We start from the raw sequence: 7400 nt of genomic DNA, 5'->3' as shown, positions 1-7400 counted from the left end.
AAAGATGCTGTTAAGGTAAAGACCGTTAGATCAAGGCCTGGGGTTGATGGCAACATGCAACTCTAAAGCAGATCCCAGGCCAACTCCTATAAGGAAAGTAAATCTAACAAGAAGTCCCAGTCTTTTTGCTCAGTTTCATGGCTATGAGGTGTTGCCATCAGCTTAATCATCAACCCCAGGGAGCCCAAGGCAGAGGGCAGACCAGCCTGAATGAAATGAGTCACTCCATGGACATAGGCCCCCACAGCTGCCACAAACACACAAAGGGTAGAGCTGGCAGAGACTTTCTCCAGGTGCTTCTGTGTTGAGGGGGTTATGTGGGAAAATTTTAAGAGCACATTGAAGTTGATCTTCCAGTCAAATATGTTCATGATGTCAGAGTCTGTGGGATACAGCCTCTGTTCTCAATTTTTTCATTAGTTCTGTTCTTAAGGATGGATACAGGGAGAAGCTAGAGAACTACTAAAGCTGTTGCTCTCATCTCTAAGTCATGGGGCTCTAGGTCCTCTTGATCTAGATGTTGCAATTATTGCAGGCAGTTGCACTGCCAACCACAGCCTTCTATAACCATGAAGAATATGTCCTCTAGAGAGCATACTTACAGGAGGGCAGAATCCAGACCTTCTTATCCGCCTCTCAGGAGCCCACACAGCTCTTCCAGCGCTGGACATGCTTCTCTTCTGGCACACTTCTTGATCTGTTTTTTCTACAGGTGATTTGCGTGGGTCAGATTGTCTCTACTGTGGCTGCTGATTTATATGCCAAGGCCAAGCAAACCACATGCAAAAAAGGTAAAGACTGTGTACCAAGATTTGGAGCCTGTGAATGTGGGCATGCAGTCAGAATCCAACTCATCTTTTGGTCATGAATATTTCCAGAAAGTTCCAAAGTGTGTTGCTACCACGGTACTTGTGAAAGTCCTTTATCTTGTCTGCATTTCTCAGCTGCTGCAGAGGTAACACAGACTAGAAAGCACATTTTCTCCTAAATATTTCAGTCTGCTTCTCTTTCTCTTACTACTAGCTGGAAATGCATCCTCTCAGCTACAGCTGACCCCTAATTATGCCCACTGCCCTTAAGTAGACTTGCAATCCTTCTGGTTTTCCTTAAGGGAAACCAGTGAGGAAAGCCCCAAATTCCAAATTTGACAGGTGAATCTTGAGAAGTTCAAATCCTTTCCTCTTAACATATTTAAATTTCCTGAGTATGTAAAGAGCTCCTGAAAATCAAGAAGAGAAAGCCAATAGAAAAGTGGGCAAAGGATGCAAGCCGACAGGACATAGGGGGAAAAAATATAAATAGTCCTTCTATATAGGAAGAGATGTTTGGTCTTACTAATAGGAGAAATTCAAATTAAAAGCTACAATAAAATGACATTTTTAACCTATCAGATTGGCAAAATACAAAAGTTTGATGACCATTTGTCATGCTGTGGGAAAACAGATGCTCTCTTTTTTGGTAATGGACTATAAACTGGAACAATTATGTGAAAGGAGATTTAGCATTATCAATCAAAATTCCAAATGTATATGCCCTTTGATCCAGCAACCCCGCCCTAGGAATTTATGATGCAGCTTAGCTTGAACGCATTCAAAAGAATGCGTTTTCAAAGTTAACCATTACAGCATTGTTTGCAATACAAAAATATTAGAAATAACTCAACTGTCCATGTATCTATACAATGGAATTTTATGCATATACATATATAAAAGAATGAGGACATTCTCTATACGCAGATATAGAAAGATCTCCAAATTATATTGACACATAAAAAATTGTGGAAAATATTTGCGTAAAGAAAGGTCATAATACATTTCATATTTGCTTGTATTTGCATCTAGGAGCTCAGGAAGAGCACACAAGGAACTACAATGGTGGCCTCCTTTGGTAGGAGTGGACTAGACAGAAGGACAGAGAGAGCAGCAAGACTCTCCATCAAATATATTTTAATTATTTCATCTTTTAAATCATTCGTGTTGCCTAATTTTGAAACATAATTTAAAATATCACCTTGAAAAGCCCCTTAAATTGTCCATAAAGTCTAGCACACAAGGTTTTATGATCTTCTCTGTAACGCTTATGCAGATTACAATTTGAAAACAACTTGACTAAAATAAAGAACAAAGGTTAAGGTGTCTAGGTATTAAAATCACTCTCCTTTAACATACCCACCAAATTCTTGGCTGGAAGTGGGTGGAGAATTCTAAGGAGCGCATGCTTGCCTGTAGGGATTAGACTAATCTAATATTAAGCCTCCAGAATAGGTCGGTTTGTTGTCATGAGGCTTAAAGGAGTCCCAATTGCAGTGAAGTTTGAAAGTTGTAAGTAAATTAATATGCATGCAATGGGACTCTGTTATAATGGGGGTCATATTTTCTGAACTGTGCCAGGTCAGGATACATGATGTGAGAAGGGCAGCTGCTCCAACTGACGCGCTAGGACATCCTGTCTGAAATCCACACTGTCCTAGGGAATTCTAGGAGTGGTGGTTAACATCACGTATGGTTTACAGTGTGAGGGATGTGGGGGTGACCAAAGTCAGAAATCTGGAATTGCACTACAAAAAGAGTAATACCTTTTCTTTGCGATCCTCCACAAGACGCAATACCACACGAATCATTCACTAGACCTGCAAAAAATTGAAAACAAGGAAACATTGATGAGGCATTTGATTCCATTGATCAAACCATTGAGGTTGAATTCTTTTTTTTAATTTTATATTATTATTAGTTTAAAGTATATCGTATATTGGTTACACACTTATGTAGTTTATGAAATGATTCCCCCGATTCTCTTTCTCTCCTCTAGCTCAACACCCAGCCATTACATTAATGCTAACTGAATTCCCTATGCTGTGCTCCCCAACCCCATGACCATATATTGACTACTAATTTGTACTTCTTTAACCCTTGAGGGGGAGGAGGACATCAACATTTAGTCTATAACATCTAAACCTTAGTCATTCCTCAAGTCTCCCCTCCTCCTTGAACCTCCCAATTACCCCACCCAGGCTGACCAGTCCACATCTGCCCTGCTATTAAATTTGTCTTCTGAACACCATTTAGCAGTTTGGTTCAGTTCCACAATCCTGTTTCATGTGCCCACTCTGAGTGAGGCATTGTGCTGGGCCAAGGGAAAACCATAGTAATGACACGTCCCTGACCACAGTCTATGGAGAAACAGACATGGAAGCAGGCGATTGCCACAGAGACCTCCCAGTGCTGGAGGCTGCACACTGAGGGGGCCAAGAACTGAGAGCTGTTTGCTCATCCAGAGTGCTTTCTAATTCATTCTTTGTCCCTAACTGGCTTGCAACTTTAGAGGAAGCAGCCTGTTTTATTTCTTCCACCTTCATTACTGAGCTCTAATACTCAGAAATGTCAACTGACTAGAAAAGATTCAAGTGACATGATGACTTTAAAATCAAATGACCAGGTTTGAATCCCAGTTCTACCACTTAAACTAGCTGTAAGTGTGACCTTGGACAAGTTTTTGACCTATTTGTGTCTTAGCTTCTGCATTTGTTAAAAAGAGCAAATATGGTACCTACCTAGTAGGATCCTTGTATTAAATGTGCTTGGATGTAACAGCATTTAACACAGTGTCAGCACATATTCACCACTAAAGAAATGCTAGCAGTGATTGTTATAATGGTGATCTTTATTATTCTCCAGCCAGTCATTTATGCTTCCAGCCTTATGTTTTCTGATTTTTCTAGCCCACAACACCATAATGGAGAAGTGAACAAGAGAAGACTTTCTGACCAAGTTACAGTGGCAGAGAAGATAGGTGTCTAAGGTTTGGCAGGGCTGCTATATTTCAACTTAGTGTTGGCTGAAACTTCCTTTAAGCTACCAAAGGTGTCCAAATCTGATTTGATTAAACAATTATACAGTTTAAGATACATGTGAAAAATGCAGTACAGTTCTGGATGTATAAGGCAACCAATCAATAATTGGATTGAAGTAGTTTTCGTAGGCTAAACTGTTAGTCACTCCTCTCCAGGACTAAGGCAAAAGAGGGAGCAGAGAGCCATCTGAGATGCACAATCATTTACATATTTGTTCAACAAATGTTTATAGAGCACCTAAAAAGTTGTGGCCAGGCATTTCAGAAATGGCGAAAATAATCAGAGATCCCACCTCATGGAGTTTACAATTTAATTGTACATGGTCTTATAATGAAAGCAACATAAAGTAAGAAGTGTTGTGCCAGATGCAGCACAAATATAGTCCTGTGGACAGTAAGGAGGAGGAGGTGACATGATCTAGACAAGTGGACACAAAAGAAAAGGAATTCCAGGTGGAGGGAAATAGAGAAGCAAAGGTTGGGGGTGAGAGAAGTACCAGGTATGTATCAGAACATAAATAATTTGGTCTGACTGGAGGGTAGAGTATGAACTGGGGAAATCGGGAGATAAAACTGGAAAACTAGCCTGATCATAGCTATTTTTAAGTATAAGTTAAAGGTTTGGGTTTTCTTCCATCTACAGGGCAGACCTTTGACAGTTTATTACCAAGTAATTCACATAATCACAGGGTATAATCTGGCAGACTGTTTAACAAGTACTACATGTGAAATAACAGTTGGAAAGCCATTATCATAGTCGAGAGGTGACAGGCTTGAGGGAGAATGGTGCTGATAGTAATAGAGATTCAAACAACAGCCCCTGTCATCTAATGGGATAGGGTTGGCAAGGGAGAAGGCGTCAAAGGTAAATCCAAGGTTGTGCTCAGGTGAGTGAGAAAACGTGGTGCCTTCAACAGCAACCAGCATCACAGGAGGAGGAACTGCTTTCAAAGGGAAGGAGGTGAATTTTAGATTTACAGCCTGGTATTCAGCCAAGGAATTTATCCTACCACAGTTAATTTGGAATTGGCAAGAGGTCTGGGAATCACGAGCCCAGTTAGTAATCAGAGCCATGAGACTGGATAAAACTCACTAGTGGGTGAAACTGCAGAGAGGGAAGCAATAGGAAAATCTAGAAGGGAGACGAGAGAGGGAAAGAGAAGAAATGAAAAAGGAGAAAGAGAGGAAGGAGTGAGCCAAGGAGGCTCAGGAGAAGGCAGACCTGAGAGGCAGGTGTAGAGGCAGGAAGCACTAAACACCTTGAAACTAAGGGTTAGAGTGCTGAGGTTTGTGCACGCACTCATAGCAGAAGCACACCTTCAGAAAGAGCCAACCTCCGCCACACCTGGAAGGAGGTTGCCATTACTAAGTAAGATTTTAAAGGCCCTAAAGAGTCACCCACGATAGGCCTCACCGTCCCCAACCCCCCGCCCCCACGCCCATACACACTTGAAACAAAAAACCTCTCCTCTATTGGCTTGAAAAACCACACATGGATGAAGGAACCCTAAATACCAGGAAGCCTCAATGTTCCTCCAGATCCAGGAGGTTCAGGGGCCGGGTGAAGCCTGAAAGCCCTGTCCCCCGGCTCACAGCTGTTCTGCTTTTACCATACCCACAAGACTCGGGTGAGGAGCCAGCTTACGGATTTTTATCTGCGGATTGCTCTGCAAATGTCATTTGGCAGTGGCATAGATGAGGCCACTCAAGCGGGGGGGTCTCATGTCAAAGGGAGCTCGCAGTATGACAGAAACAGGAGGCGAAGGCCCTTCCCAACGTGAGGGAGAGGAGGTCACCAGAAAAGGCTGTATGAAAAACGGGGACGCCTCCGTGATCTTTAGGGGGAAATGAGCAGACTCAAAGCGTTTGCCTCCGTGGCCACTGCGCCCAAACTTGGTGATCTGCAGCTAAGTCAGCACCGGCCAGAAGCAACTGGCCATTCTGATCTAGGTTCTCCCGGTACCCATACTCCGCACTCTGCCAATAAATCCGAGCCCGCACAGAAAGGCCGGGCGCAGCCCCCGCAGGGCCGCGGAGCGCCTCGCGGCGAGCGCAGAATCACGGTTTACCTGGGAACATTCCTGCTCAGCTCAACCGACACTTTCCGCTCCGACGCGGATTCACCAACGGTGGATAAAGGCCAGAGGAGAGTGTGGCTGTCTCCTCCCCCGCGCCCGGGGATTCTGGGGTGGGGAGACCCCGGGTCCGGCCACAGCCTCGCCCCCGTGGGCCCAGAGATGCCAACGTGCGCCCGAGGAAAGCGCGGAAACTCGCCGTGGTTGTGCGTGCGGCGGGCGCCGTTGACCCCGACGCGCCACTGCCTCTCAGTGCAGGGGACTAGCCCGGACTCTGCCAACCCGGGGTTGGCACAGCACCCCTATCGCAGGGACCTGGTGACAGCGACGAGGTCAAGCAGCGCCCCCGCCAGGACATCCTTGTAAAGAGCACACTCGGGCGTCTTGACGACCCTAGACCACAAGGTGAAAGTGGTGGCGGTTATCCAGGTGCTCTGGAAGAAAGAATTTAAGCAAAACATGTTTAAGCTGTTCTGGCGGCTTTCTTAAGTAGATTCAGCTGTTCTTGGAAAACATCTTTGTGGGAAACAAATTGAAAACTGTACGTGGCAGAGGCTGAAGGGATCCATTCTGTAAAGAGAAGTGTCTTAAATAGCTTCAGAGACCTTGATGTTTCTTAAACCCACTTGTCAAACTTTTCAAAAACTCAAAATAAATCACATTATACAATTCCTTTGTGTTTTAACGATGCGAGTGTAAATGGATGTATATTCTGCTTTCAAGAAATGGATGTTTCTTCATCTATTGCCTGCTGCATGCAGATAAAAGAGCTAAATTGAAGCAGATACCTGGTTTCCCGGGTGTAGGAAAGATATAATTCATTCTTTGAAGCTGAGCAAGGACTAAAATGTGCTAGCATTCATTTGAGGATTTAATCACCAGTGGTCTGGCCTCCCTGAGAATATTGGACAAAATATTTCGCTATTGCAGAAGGGCTGTCCTCGTTTTCAGAGTACTGGTTTGCTATGCTCTGGACAGAACAAGGTAGTGGTCCAGACCTAGGAAATCAGTAAACAAGAACTGACAGGAAAGCCTGAGATGCTAGAGGAGCTGCCTAGGATGGTGAGTACAGCTGGTGTGCACTGGTTGAGCTAAGGTGTCACTTAAATTGTTAGCATTATCTTTTAAAACTCAAGACACTGAATGCGTTATGTGACAGATCTATATGCTTACCACTCCTTCAGCTTCCACATCCCTCCAGCGAGTACTTGTTCTTAAAGGTTACTTACCTCTTTGGTTTTTCCAAAACTAAAAAGCTAGCCTTTTAAAACTTAAGATAACTATGCTAATTTGACTTTGCTTTTACTCTATTTTAGCTTTCCTTACAGGAAAAAAAAAAAAAACATTTTAAACTTGGCTATTTTTTAAACAGGCTCTACAAATTTTTAACAATTATGCATAAATATGATGCACCTGAAGAGTATTCTCTGCCTTTCATAATTCTTTTCTTTGTTTCAATTTTGATAAAGGTCGGCT

This window comes from Pteropus vampyrus, unplaced genomic scaffold (genome assembly GCF_000151845.1).
Source record: "Pteropus vampyrus isolate Shadow unplaced genomic scaffold, Pvam_2.0 Scaffold146, whole genome shotgun sequence".
Classification (NCBI taxonomy): Eukaryota; Metazoa; Chordata; class Mammalia; order Chiroptera; family Pteropodidae; genus Pteropus; species Pteropus vampyrus.
Note: the sequence above shows the minus strand (reverse complement) of the source record.